The sequence below is a fragment of the Vicugna pacos genome, chromosome 35 (genome assembly GCF_048564905.1).
Source record: "Vicugna pacos chromosome 35, VicPac4, whole genome shotgun sequence".
In the NCBI taxonomy this organism is placed as follows: domain Eukaryota; kingdom Metazoa; phylum Chordata; class Mammalia; order Artiodactyla; family Camelidae; genus Vicugna; species Vicugna pacos.
This window is the reverse complement of record NC_133021.1, coordinates 24,488,529-24,503,241: the sequence shown is the minus strand read 5'-3', so window position 1 is coordinate 24,503,241 and position 14,713 is coordinate 24,488,529. Positions and strand designations below refer to the sequence as shown.

Below are 14,713 nucleotides of genomic sequence, written 5' to 3'. Positions count from 1 at the left end.
TGTGATAAATCACCAGCATTATTTAAATTGTTTTCTCTTCCTCCTCATATCTCTTCCCACTCTTCCTTCTTCCTCTTCACCCCTCTGCCTTTTTGTCTTCCTCCTCCCATTTTTATTCCATACCATAGGCTTATAATTACATTCCCTTGATATATTCTCGTACATTAATTTGTTTATGATGCAACTTCACGGTATTTGGCAAGTCATGGTACTTTGGATTGTTATTTTCATTTCACTCTCATTAAATCAATTCAAGAAACACAGAATGTAGGATTTAGCTAAATGCATGTAACAGCATTGGAGTTTGGTTTTGTGCGTGCTTTTGCAAAGTAATTTGATCTTAAAAGATAATTGCTTTAGGACCTTGCCAAAATCGGGGGTAAAGAACTTCTCTTATAAAGCATACTTTTGCTTCTCTAGGGTTATCAAGGAGCAGGACTTTGAGGGCACCAAAATTTCATGATTAGTCAAAGGGTTTTTCTACCATCCTCTTTGTTTTCTACCCAAAATCATGTTAAGCCATATCTAGATATTACGCTCACTGACTTTCAGGCATCTACAAATGAAATATTTCTTCATAAAATCTTGAAGCAGTCCTGGACTTTTATTTACTTGGCAAAAGTGAATACAAAGGAATTTGCCTGCAGCACACAGCTGGGCTCTGTGACAGCAGTGAGTTTCTCCTCGAAAGGGTGGCCCTACCACCTCATCTGAAATGGAAAATGTCAGTGAGAAGACATTCAGCCATCACTCTCTTCCCAGTGGAGACATGTTCACTGTGCGAGTTATTCTCTAATAATTACCCTAACTGGCAAGCGTGCACACATTTTGAAATGAGAGAAAATTCTTACAGACATTTTGTAAACATAATATATTCTTCCCTCATTGCAATGTTTGTCTTCTGGGGAAGAATTTGCAGAGCCTTGTGGTAAGTTGCTTAATCGTAGTCATGGTCTGTTAATTTCTTTTTTTTTTTTCTCTCCCATAGAGAGGGAAAAAAATAACTGCTAAATATCAGGGTTCCGAGGCTCATTCAGGAGCATTTGGATCAAAGGTCTCCAAAACAGCACTTTTTACTTGGTATACCACAGCAGGCTCTTGACTGGATTCCATGGCCCTTAGGGGAATCTTTGGCTGGACTGTAGGACGCTGGAAACCCTTCTAGAAAGAGGCTGCGTAATCTTTTGTGTGTGTGTATATTTCATCTGTTTGTTTTTTTTTTTCAATCTTCCCTGACTTTCTAAAATGATCTTTTGCAGCATTCCAGAAGCTAAGGTTTGCTTCTCAAATTATAGTAATTCTTATTTGGCATGTGAAACTTACATGCTGTTGCCTAAGTCCATTTTTTTGAATGTTAAATAAAACAAACAGCAAGGGAACATGTGCAACACTAGAATATGACTGAGGCTTGTCTTGTTTTTTCTTGTTTTGATTTAGCGGAATTATATTGACTTCAAGAGCTTTGCGCTGAAGCACGTTGGAACGCCCCTAACTGAAAGAGAAAGATACCTACTTTGTTTGGGTAAGTGCATGGTACTTTGTCATTAAGGTTCTTGGTTTGTCAAGTACAATCAAAACTACATACAATATTTGGTGATATGAAAGAAAATACTTTAAAAGATTGAGTTTTTTTATTATGAAGTCTTTTTTTTTTCCAAATAGAGAAATTAGGATGATTTTTTTAGATAAATTTCAAAAGGCGGGCCACTTTTCTTTATTCATAGGAGGAAAAGCCTATTTTAGACACTGTTAATAAATTATAACACCATTTATAGCAACAGTTTGACCACAAATAGTGATGAGAAAAATTCTGAAATACTAGGAAATGGTGGACCTTTAAATAGAAATTTTTATACAATTTGGGAAAATTGCCACTGAACGTGTCAGTTTAAGGGAAAATTGCTAGTTAATTTTTAAAGTAAGTCTATATATACCTCTTGAATACTTTCAAGCAGAGTTTAACTTGGTTTCACCTCATTTTAGTTAAAAGCATTTAGTCACTCCAAGAGCTAAACTGAAAGAATTCCTGTAACTAAACGCATCAGTTTGTTTTTATGTTGTTTCTCAATGTAATATATGAAGCTTTTACAAGACTTCTGGCCCTGTGTATGCTACATGGTTTTAAGGATTTTGTCATCCAAGTTTGTCAACAACTTTTATGTGATAGGAATTAGAACTATCTATTGCTGTATAGCTGGTTTCTGAAGGTTTCACTGTCACTGATCTTGTGTATCATTTGTTTAGGGCCCTGGGTTGTGGGCCAGTGCTTTTACTTTAAAGAACTATATGACTTGTGATCACAGAAAAGGACTAAATGAGCCAGGGTATAAGGATTCCTAATCACTCCCTGAGTCATTCCCCTGTAGTGTTAGTGAAGTCAGTTAAATCCTTTCGCACAATTGTTATAAATCTGGAGTCATCCATATCAGTCTTACTGAAGAGTAGAAAATTGTTATGAATTTGAAGGAGAACAAAAATAAGTATCTTGGATTCAGCTACTGTACTTTTAGCAAAAATAATATTTATTTTTTGGAATGCTTTACTTTCTAAAAGAGAAAAACAGAAACAACCCTGAATTTTTTTCTACATACATAGTCTTTTTATATTGAAATTTATTATCTTGAGAGTAATAGAGCTTCAGAATTTTTTTCTTGGATAGCCATCTGCCAATCGGAGAAATTCAGTGAATGCCTAAGAAACTAGTCATAATCACTCACATCCTTGAATTCTATCTACTTCCAGTATAATATTTTATTAATTCCCATGCTCCCTGAAGCACCTATGTTACCTATGTCCAAAAATCCTGGTTTTTTTTTTTTATGTGGCATAATTGTGCGATTTCTAACTGGTGTTCTCTTGTTAATCCATTTGCAAACATTTGCCTGTATCCTGATCACACTGAACAACCTGGAATTACTTGATACATCAAAATATTATGTATTTCTTGGGCTGTTTAAATGACTATTATTGATCTCTAAAATGATTGTTTATAATTTTTTCAATTAACCTTACCTTTTAAGTAAGAAAGTAAAGCTACTTTCTTCAAAAGACATTATTTGACCATATTTGTTAGGAAATCAGAAGTATTTCCTATGAGTATTTGAACACTCACTACCACTATTATATCCAAATATCATTCATTCCTGTCAATTTTGACACTTACATATTTTTTCATCCCCATTGTCTTAGTTCAGGTGCCCTATTAACTATTTTTCCCAGTTTCCAGCATTAATCCTCTGCAGACTATGCAAAGCCAAGAGATTAATCTTTTTTCTTTTTGCTATTACTTTCTTTAAAAATGTATTAACTCCCCCGCCCCAGCAATGTCTATTCATTGTAAAAAGATCAGAAAACAGATAATGTAAAAATAAGAAACAAAAAGTACCTGTATCCACCAGCTGGATGAACAACTGCTAAAATTTTGGTATACATTCTCTCAGACGATATTAAACATATAAATAGTAGAATGTTATGTAAGGTTGAACCCTAGTAGTTTTTGAATCCTTGGTGAGGTGAGCTTCAAAATAAGCTGAACTAAGATTTGCAGTCTGATTTGCACTGGATAATGGATGGTGCATTTATTATGCTGATATACTTAAGTCAGACCATTGGTTGGTGATGGATTATTGGTTGATTTTATTCTAAAGGACCATATGGCCAAATCATGTACCTTTGTTGAGGTTATGGTTTTTCTTGAAAGAAACAGATGTCTCTGCTGTGTCATCCTAGGGCTGGTCAATCCTGGAGACTGAAACTTGGAAGGCACGCTGAGGTTAAGGTAAAAGGCATTTCTCTTTTTAACACCAAAAGTTCCTTTAGTCTAAACTCTGAGGAACAGGATTCCAGGGCAGTTTCACTGAAGTGGGAACAGCTATGGTGACATGAGAATGCTGGGAGCGAATCAGCCTTATTCATGACCAAGGAAATGCACTGCACATGAGTAGTAGAAATTCTGAGTCATTCTGCATATGGTACTTACTCCCCAGTGATACAGGAAAAATGAGATGTCAGAGGTTGGCCGTGTCCCAGGTCTTGGTCGAGTCCCCAGGAGGTGTCCTGCCAAGTGAGGGTCCTTGGCTTCATACAGGAAAGAATTCAAGAGTGAGCCGCAGTTGAGCAAAGATAGATTTATTCAGAGAGATACTCACTCCATAGACACAGTGCCAGTGGTCTTTGAAGGCAGGAGAGAGCAACAGGCGAGAGGCGGTGGTTGCACAGCATAGGGTCATCTAGGAAAGTGAGATTGGCCAGGAGACGTGAGGGCAGTCAGGGAAGTTAAAGGAAAAGTAGGTTTACACGCTCCATAGTCAGAGCCTGGGTGGGTCATTTCCAAAGGCCAGAGAGCGTGACAGTGAGGCACTGGATTGTTAGGTTTTATGGGCTCGGTTACTTCATATGCTAACGAGAGGGAGGATTATTCCAATTACTTGGGGGAAGGGGCATGGAGTCCCAGGAACTGAGCCACCACCCACTTTTTGACCTTTTATGGTTAGCCTCGGTACTGTCATGGCACCAGTGGGTGTGTCATTTCTCATGCTACTGTATCACAATGAGTCTATAATGAAGCTCAAGGTCCACTGGGAGTCAAATCTCCTGCCATTTTGGGCCCCAAGGTCTGCTGGGAGTTGAGCCTCCTGCCACCTTGGTGCTAACTGCCACGTCATTCTTTTCATGGTTGTGCCCTGTCCCCTTCCCACCTGCCCGTCTCACCAGTATTGGCAAAACTACAGTGAGACTCACTTGAAATGACAGCCCACTTCATGCTGAACCATGAGGAAATGAGGAAAAGAGTCCATTTGATACTTGAGACAAAATTAAATGACAAAGTACAACTGAGAATGGCCAGAGAGCAAAGATAACAGGTAAGTAAATATAGTTGAAATATATTCTGTATCTGGTCAGTAACTTAAATTCAGCAGCAGGGAAATTATAGATGACTGACATTACCTTTTTCAGCACTGATGGGACTTAATTTACTTGCGCCACGTGTTTTGTAATCCTGTGTGTGGCAATGACTTAACCGAATGACCTTTAAAAGGTAAAGTCTCCTTTAGGTGATTGATTTCCTAGCTAGGTAATAATCCTTTGAGAAAACAAGTCTTCATGAACAATAGGAGGCTGTGTTTATCTTTTATTTCATTGTTCTGAACCTCTTCATTGTTGACTGTCGTTCATAGGTTTTGTAGAGTCCGGAAGCAGGGCGAGGAGTTCTGTGGTTAGTAACCCCCTCTCCCCCACTATATTTCCATGTTGCCTACAGTGATGATGTTGCTTTAATGCTTTTTGTATGATCTATTGTGAAGGAACATGCAGCTCTCCAGTTTAAATCTATCTTGTTAATGCTTCCTTGTTCTACTAGTGGAAAGTGGATCTGAGATTTCCTGAGTCTCAAAAGGCATTTTTAATGTACCAATTAGTTTAAACTAATCTGTTTAAAGACAGCAATTAACATAGGATACTTAAATAGCTAAGTTTTTCCTCTGCATATCCTGGCCTCTGAAATGTCACTGAGCCTGTGTTTCACATGCTACTCAAACCTGGGGGAGGAGGTGTTTCCAATGAACATAAAGATAAATTCAACCTTTCCATCTCTAAAGTCCATTTTATTTCATTGTTGTGTAACAGATTCAAGTGGGAATTTGCTCTGTTAAGTTACCTTTTGTTTTTTTAAGGATACTCTTCTCACAGAGGAAAGCTAACTACCTTTTCAGTCTTTTTCTTTAAATATTTTGCATTCATGGATCTGAAATGTGAATATTTTTGGTTTTTATAGCACCAAGATTATGTCTTAACTTTTTATAATGGAGTAAAATACATCAAAATGATTTCTGTCTTATAAATTGCTTTATACTGACTGAATTCAGTGCATGCTAATGGTTAAATATTCATGTACAATAATATTTAAATATCTGTCTTCTCCTAAGGCCCAAAGTAGCAGATTGCTCATACCACTAGATCTCCAACTTTTGCTTGGCTCCTAATTCCTTGGAGAACACAGGACCTAACACCTTGGGTCCCAGAATAATCTACTTCAATAGGTTTGGAGAAGGGTCAAGAACTCACCTTTCTAATGGGTTTTTAGGAGATACTGATGCTTCTTGCCTGAGAATCCCACTTGGATTTAAATATTCAGAGGGATGGTCTTCACAGGGCTTACCTGGATACCAGAACGCTTCTGTGGCTAATAGACACAGACAGAGACCCCTCAGGGATATTCCAACTCTAAGACCTGTGGTCTTATATCTCCGTTTAGTTTCATGACCATTGGAATTCTGGCCCAAGTGGTGATGGGGAGAGGCTGATGCCATTAGCCCCAAATCAGCTGGAGAACAGGCAGGAGTTAGAAGGGTTTGTACAAGTTGAGCTGGAAGTCTGGGTGGAGGGGTGCTAAAGCCAAGTAGAATTTGTGGTCCATCACTTGGGAGTAAGAACAGGGCTGCAGAGACAAGGAAAATCCAAAATGTATTGATGACTTCGTGATAGGTGCCTTCATTGTGTCATTTCATTTAATCTACACAAGTCTCCTAAGGGTAAGGAATGGTATTTTTATTTTTACGGATGGGGCAGGAGACTGAGACACGGAAAGTTTAAGTAACTTGTAATTGTTTAGAGCCCAGATGTGAACCCCAGTTGGTCTGTTTCCAAATTCTGTTATGTCTGTGGATGAGGGGGTTTGAGAAGGGAAGCGGGCACAGCGCTCCACACTGCACAGGGGTCAGGTGGGATGGAGGCTGGGAAAAGTCCAAGTAGATTTTGCTGCCTGAAAAGAAACCCTTTAGTGTTTTTGCTGGGCAGTGGCGTGTAAGTCCGCCAACAGTAGAGGGCCAGGAAGCAGAGGCAATAAGTGAAAATTTGCTTTTTGAAAAAAACTGGTTTTAAAAGGAAAAAGACAAGAGAATGGTAGCTTGAAGATTAAGAACTTCCCTAATGTAGTCACCGGTTACAGACTGAATGTTGTGGCCCAACCAAATTCATATGTTGAAACCCCCACCTCCAGTGGCCCTTCAGGAGGTAACTAGGTCCAGATTAGGTTATGAAGGTGGGACCCTCATGATGGGGTTAGTGCCTTTATAAGAAGAGGGAAAAAGAGAGCGATCTCTTTCTCCACGTGCGTGCACCCAAAAAAGGCCCGGTGAGCACACAATAAGAAAGTGGCCATCTGCCAGCCAGGAGGGAGACTCTCCAGAACCGAACCGTGCTAGCACCCTGATCGCAGACTTCCAGCCTCCAGAACTGTGAGAAGAAAGTAGACTCCTGTTGTTCCAGCCATCAGTCTATGGTGTTTTGTTGCAGCATCCCAAGCTAAGACAGCACCCATGCAAATCAGTGGTTTGTTTATTCAGACATGGTCCATTAAGACCATGTCTCCTAGGTTGTGAATACATCAAATTGTCTTTCATGGTGTTTTTTCCCATCCCTACTTGTGTTGGAACACTTACAAACAAGCAGGGTATTCCAGTCTTGTCAGATATACTTGTCAGATTCTCCTGCCAAATATGCTTAATTATGTAACTGGGTGAGGTGTGCATAGCCTTTTACATAAGAACCGGTTTTTCTGTCATTTATCAAGCTGGACTGGGCTACCTCTCTTTTGCTTGTGTTCATGTGATACACAGGGTGGTGAAGATGGTGTTAAAGACATTGCTTGAATGACTTTCAGTTTTAGTTTGAGCTTTAGAGCTGATGAGCTAAAGTTCTTAACACTTAACCCTAAGGAAATCAACTCTATTACATTTGTCTTTGAAGTGTTTAGAGAACTTTCCAAAATAAATGAAATCAAGTTATTGTTTCATGCGGGTCAGTCTATTCACATAAAAGGTAATGTAAAATGTTCTTTCATTTCTGTTTTATGAAATCAGTTTATCTTTTGATTTTGAAGTTGTAGTGGAGATAACTTATGAATGACTATAGAAAATTTTTTTTTACAGCATGACTAGAAAGATTCTTAGTTGATTGTTACTGAACTCCCAAATATGTAACAGGTAGAGCCAAGAGAATCAACCATATTAAACATGAAACGAGGGTGGCTCAAATTCTTTTTAGAACCAAGAAAAGTATAAAATAATGAATACATTACAAAGATCCTAATTAGTGTTGAAGGGAAAAGGATATTGCTGATATCACATGATTTCTATGAATTGAAAAAAGTTTTAAAGATGATGTATGGGCTTTTCTGAAGCATATCCTAGCTAAATTTTCAAAACTGCTGGGAGGTCTTCCTGATGATAAATATGAAGACTGCGTGAAGCCATGATCTTATTCTTCAGTAATATGAGGACTCAAGGGTAGACAGACACTCAGACATCTCCAAAAGTCAGCCCCATGTGTAGGTGAAATGTAATAGCCATCCACACAAGATTAGAGAACCACTATATGGTCGTATCTATCTACCTACCTATCTATCCATCCATCCATCCATTTACCTATCTATCCATCTATCTGTCTTTTACAGGCCAATGGTGGCATTATCCTTCTCCTTCTAAGTCACCCGAAATCCAAAATATTAGAACATTGCTTTGAGTTGCACACTGAACAGGTGAATTATCCCCTAGATCACCTGAATGTACTACCAATTTGTTATCACCTTTCTGTGTCTCAGTTTGCTCATCTGTAAAATGGGGATAACAGTAGTACCCACCTTATAGAGTTGTTATGAGAATTAACTATGAGTGCATGTAAAGCCCTGAGAACTATGTCTGCCATAGAGTGAGCCCCCAGTTATAACATTACATATATTAGCTAGAAGGAAAAAATGGAATAAGTCATCTTCCCTGAAGTTGTCAACAAAGAGTCCAGCATCTTTTTGTGTATTTATTGGTCATTCTGTTTCTCCTGTTCTGAGAATTCTGTTGTCATATCTTTTTGCTCTTTTAAGGTTGTTTGTTTATTTTGTTAGTCATCTATAGGAGTTCTTTATAATATTTAGTCACTAATATTTTTCTCTCTCAGTCCATGGCTTTTGATTTTTAAATGTTATCTTTTAATGAATAATCATTCGTTAATTATTTTTAAAAATTCTATTTAATAATGTTTTATATACCCTGGGATCATAAAATTAGTTTCCAAAGTTTTCCTCTGTTTTAGAGTGTTTTTTCCTCCTATTTAGCTTTTAATTTATCTGCAATTGAATTTTGTAAATTATATGGGATAGGAATCTAATTTTGTCTTATTTTTCCATATAAATAACCAATTATTCTGGCATAACTTATTGAATTGAATTTTCTATGCTGAGAATGGGAGAGTTTTTATTAATCCTGTGTGGTTTGTTTAGCTTCCTGAAATTGAGAGATCAGGTTATTATCAATATCTGGGAAAACTTAAGACATTATCTTTTTGAATATTTTCTTTTTTGCATTCTTTCTATTTTCTTTCTCTGGAACTCATAACTATGTTGGACCTTCTAATTCTATCTTCCATGTTTTTTGACTTCTTTAAAAAATTTTTCACATCCTTGATTCTCTGTCTTGCTTTCTGTGCAATGCCCTCAGATTTAAGTTACCTCTTGCTAATTTTTTTCTGCATCTGTGTCTAATATGCTGTTTAACATTTCCATTAAATTTTAACTTCAATGACTCTATTTTTCACTTAAATAACTTGTAGTTTATTCTTTTTCAAATCTACCTTATTTTTATAGTGTCTTACTATTCTTTCATGTGTTCAATTTTTTGTTTGTCTTTATTATACTTTTATAATACATATATTATATATCTTTATTATATTTACACTTGTTTCTTGTCTCTGATATTTTATTATTTGAAGTTCTTCTACCATGTGTAAAGTAGGTTGATTTTCAGTATGGTTTCCTGGTTTTATTTGTAAATTTTGGATTATGAACTCATCTTAAGTGGGACTTTTTGGTGGGAATCTTGTACATCCTCCAGAGCAGTTTTTAATTTCTACTGTTAGGATATTTCCAAGTTGGCAGGACTTTTTGTTGATGTTATTATTTGAAGTTCTTCTACCATGTGTAAAGTAGGTTGATTTTCAGTATGGTTTCCTGGTTTTATTTGTAAATTTTGGATTATGAACTCATCTTAAGTGGGACTTTTTGGTGGGAATCTTGTACATCCTCCAGAGCAGTTTTTAATTTCTACTGTTAGGATATTTCCAAGTTGGCAGGACTTTTTGTTGCTGTTGTGGTTAGCTTTTGGGCTCAAACATCTTCAGACAGTGGAATAGGCTCATGACTACACATTTTTGGGAGAAATAATTATTTTTTTCCCACCCCAAGCCTAGGCCAAGATAAACAGTCATTTTTTGGATGGCATTTTGTTGTTGTTGTTACAGTATACTTTTTGCAAAGGAGTAAAACCTTCTGGAATCTCTCTTGATTCAGTTCAATCTTCCTTTCCTCAAAAAGGCCCCGGACTTCATCTGTTACTTATGATTAGGAAACTAACCTTTTGGTTGCAAAGACATGTAAATTGCTGTAGAGCTGTCTGATGTTACCAACTTATCCTTACCTTTCTCGTTTAGGTTTCTTAGCTGTCGTTGGCCACTGTGTATTTCTCTTGCCTTATTATCTTTAGTTTTGCAGCAGTAGCGCTTTTAGTTTTTCTCAGCTCCCAGACTTCCAGAAAGGGAAGTCTGCTTGACTCTCAAACCTTAGGCTATTCAGACAAGAGTCTCAAATTAGAAAGAAAATGATTTCAACAGTAATAGAGCCAAACAGTCATAGAGCATATACACAGAATATGTATTAACATGTGTTTGCTTTAAAAATTGGTCCTGTGCCTTTGCCTGCGTTGAACTGTATTTTCAGGAAAATGACTTGCTGTTGACTGAAAATGTTTTTATTCTTTCAACAAGTTCTTACTAAGTGTCTACTGTCTGCACCACAGCATGGGATGCACTTCCAATGTCAGTGTATTGGCTACCGGCCTGTTTCTCTCTCTCAGCCAGAAGATAAACAAACCCATTTGTTTGAATTGGAAAAATGACAGTCAGTGCTCTGCAGATCTTCCACGTGAAAAACTGTGTCTTTAAAACAAAACAAAAAGAAGCTTAAGTGGTGCTGGAATTTTGACAGTGTTGTCACAAAGTGCTGCCCATTAAAAGCAATTAGCCATTGTTCTTATTAACTGGATATGCAGCTTAATGCAGCTCAAAGGGCTCACAGTCTGAATCTGATTCACTTACTTTTTTGCAAATAATTATGACTCAAGGGAAGACTCAGTAGATCTACCTAAAATTATAAGTGTGTGTTCATTTTGCTCCCTTAGAAACGGTATCCTGTTATTTGTATCCACCTTCTAGAATATGATCTTTTCCAGCGGACAAGTATGGTTTGCTTGGCAAAAGAATGCATAAGGACACCCATTTACGTCTATTAATTTGGCTGAGAGATAAAGCAAGAGAATGGTGGGTAATGACCTTTCTAGCTACATCGTTCCTGAAAGCTCACTGCAGTGGATTCTGAAGCAAAGTGTTCTTTTGAGAAGGACTAATCACAACTGAAAAATAACTCAAATCTTACTAGAAAGTTTCGACGTCCTTAAATGGTAAGGGGCCTATAAGTATGAAGATTGATAGGAAATCTGTTTCAAGGTCATTCTGACCTTGAAGCAAGCTGGGACACAAGCAATCTCCATGTGGCTCTTCCCATGGCCCAAAACTATTGTGAGGTTGTTCAGAAACGACAAAGGACACCTGCTGTGTTTGAAGACAGAAGGGCAAATATCCATTACTGCATTGTTGTGGCATCTCTGACATTTTCTCACCAGTGCCTGAGCCATCCATGGAACCCCAACAGCCCAGGGTGATGGAAAAGTTTGTGGGACTTATTTGGTTTCTCCCATGACTGAGCTGACTCGCAAGGCTGAGAAGCTGCCATGATTCCTAGAACTGAATTTGTGATTTCTTTGACTCTGTAAATCATCAATAAATGATTCATCAAAAAAACACTTAATAAGACTCTGTGCTTGGCTTAAAGTGATAGAGGCAATTAAGAAATGGTTCCTGCCCCAAAGGAATTCACGAGGTGGTGCAGGAGGCAGAGGGATCCATAAATCATTCAATATGATATAAAGAGAGTGATGTGAAAGGAGAAGGGACACCGATCCAGTAGTGGGAGTGTGGGGGAGAGGGTCAGGAAGGGGCGCCCAAAAGTGACCTCTGACTTGAGTGAGAAGAGAGTTGCATGTATGTTTGCCAAGTTGAAGTGTCCTCCGCCATCAGAGAAAATCAAAATTCAGGTACCTTACAGTTAAGACCACAGCGGGTGTGGCTGTTTCTTGAAGTACGGTGCCCTATTTGATTATTCTAGTTTTGTTTTCTTTGATTACCTTAGTAACTGTACCTCTGCTATTCTGTGCAGTTATTTTCAGTAGCAAAAGCATATCACCTTCTGAATAGCTTAGATGTCTTATATCATAATGGACAGCTAGACAGTGCATGCTCCAGCACCCACTGCTGGACCAGGGCTGACCAACTTGCCAGGAGATGTGATGAGGGTGACAGTGGACATTTCCTGTTAGTCTTTCTTTTCTCGGGCTGCACATCAACTTGGAGAGACTTAGAGCGGCTGCAGGCAGAGTCCCAGCCTAGTGTCACTATTACACTAAATGCCCCTTATAATTGCAGTGGTTAGAGCAAAGCAATGATCAAAGCAATTTGCTTTGGACTCTGTGCTGGTGGGTAAGGAAATGCAAACAATGGACTGAAATGAAGAAGGGTAGCTTTAGGACGGAGGCACAGAAAACAGATGGCAAATTCTGAAAGGTTCCAGGGACAAAAGGTTCTCCATCTCCGTCCTAATGAATTGACAGTTTCCCACAAGAAATTTTCAAAATTCGGCATTTTATCATCGAAAAGAAACAATTCAATTCAACATGAATTAATTGAGTGTAACTTTTGGGCAGCTGCTATAATGAATAATGAATGATGAAAATGTTATGGGGAGGAGAGGAATAAAAGTTACCTCGGTTCGTAGTCACCCGAAAAAAAAATTTTTAGCAAGAGACAGAAAGCATGATGTAAACAAAAGATTTTATTAGGGAAGTACAAAGGTAGTAAAATATAATACACCCTGGAGAATTGGAGGCGGACCAACCCAAGAGATGAAAAATGGGGCTGCTCCTTTTTTTCCTGTTCTTATATCCTGGCTTAGGGGGCGTTTTTGTGATTGATTGATTGACAGCTCACGTTCCTCATGCTCAGGTACGCTCATCTCTTTTCCACATGTTTTTACCCATGATGCACAGAGAAAGCTACAGGAGGGGGCTCTAACTGCAAGCTAATAACATTATAATGAGCATTGGGTCAAATTAAGCAGGTCCTTCTCCCTACTGTGCAGCCACAGCATTGTATTCTAGCTGGCTTCTTTGCTGGCCCTCATTTCGAGAAATTAAAAGTTTCTGGAGCCCCTTGTCCTGAACACAGGCATACTGTTATTTTCTGGGTTGCTTGCCTCCCCCTTCCTCTCCCCTTGCCCAATGCTCATTTTTATCTAACTGCCTAAGAAAAAGACTTCTTTATGTTTCAAGTTGCTTACAATGTAGATGGACTGCTAAACATCCATAGCGCAATGATAGAGTAGATCTGGCTCATTTGTGGAAAAGGTTGTATCCCATGATCTTATTACCACTGATTCTCTGACCAGACATGATAAAGTGGAGGCAGACAGTCAAGCCCTGGTTTTCTATCCCAGACCTGCCCAGAGCTATTTTTCATGTCATAATTCTGTTTGCATTTCACACCTTCAGATCCTAGTCTTAATTAATAGTCTATCAATTTATTTCACTCATCACTTTTGAGGAATTGCCCAGATGCATGCACACTCACTTCTCTGGTTTATAGAATTAGGTTCTGCCTCCAAAGTACCTCTGTCTCTGGACCACCTCCACCTCTGCTCAGTGTCTCCCCCATCCCTTCCCAACATTCATGTGGTCCCTAATCATCCTCAGTCCTTGATCTTACCCTCTTCTCTCCATTCAAAACATCATTTACTTAAGTCAGGCCATTTTTGAGCCCCTGTGGATCTCAGCAAGGTTTAGCTAAAATTAAAGGACTAACGGTGTGGCTAAAATTAAAAAAATGGAAGAAGTACCCCTAGGAGTTGCATCCAGGGCAGTTTAGCCTCACGAGTGGAAACTGCGAAAAAGAGAGCCAGGATCTTGAAAGAACTGAAGGTGGCAGTAGAGGAACAAACATCTGGCTGGTCCTTGTGCTGAGAAAAGCCAGTAAGGAATTCTAGCTTCACTCAGTGTCCTCTCACTTTCATATTATTTTTCTTCATATTTCCATTTCCCTTCTTTTTAATCGCTAATTCAGCTCTTTATCTCTTCTCTCTGATTTTTTCCATGTCTTCCCAATTGCTTTTGAAGGCAGAGATACCAATCTAGTGGTTTTTTCCTCCCAACCCATCCAAAAATATTAAATTAGCCATCCTTTGCCTTTTCATTCATTTAAGCCTTACTAAATACAACTTTTTTTTTTTTTTGGTGGGGAGGCAATTTAAGCCTTACCAAATAAATGGACTCTCGAGACGTCATCTTAATATAAAGTGGACCAAAAATAATGGTGGGTAAAATTAGCAGAGATGTGATTTTAGGCAACTGCCTATAGAATTTTTAGCCAGTGGCTAAACCACCTAAGTGACTCCCTCAGGAGTAACCACATCAGGGATCAGCCAGCTATTAGTGGAGGGTCAAATCTGGTCTGCTGCTTGTTTCTGTAAAGTTTTATCGGAACATTCATTGTGTGTTCATTTGCT

At 38.4% G+C, this 14,713-nt stretch overlaps 1 protein-coding gene across 15 annotated transcripts in view; it reads left to right on the top strand.

Moving 5' to 3' along the window:
- OTUD1 (OTU deubiquitinase 1) overlaps positions 1 to 14,713 on the top strand; it is a 51,328-nt gene that overhangs the window by 23,162 nt on the left and 13,453 nt on the right. For 8 of the 15 annotated variants that reach the window (XM_072954926.1, XM_072954923.1, XM_072954911.1 and 5 more), the window contains 3 exons: positions 1,438 to 1,522; positions 3,730 to 3,778; positions 4,714 to 4,862. The gene's annotated coding sequence lies outside the window, so the exon portion shown is untranslated. Of the gene's footprint in view, positions 1 to 1,437; positions 1,523 to 3,647; positions 3,666 to 3,700; positions 3,779 to 4,713; positions 4,863 to 5,177; positions 5,216 to 10,809; positions 11,904 to 14,713 lie in introns of those variants that run through there. The other 7 variants (XM_072954921.1, XM_072954919.1, XM_072954920.1 and 4 more) reach the window with 7 other exon arrangements.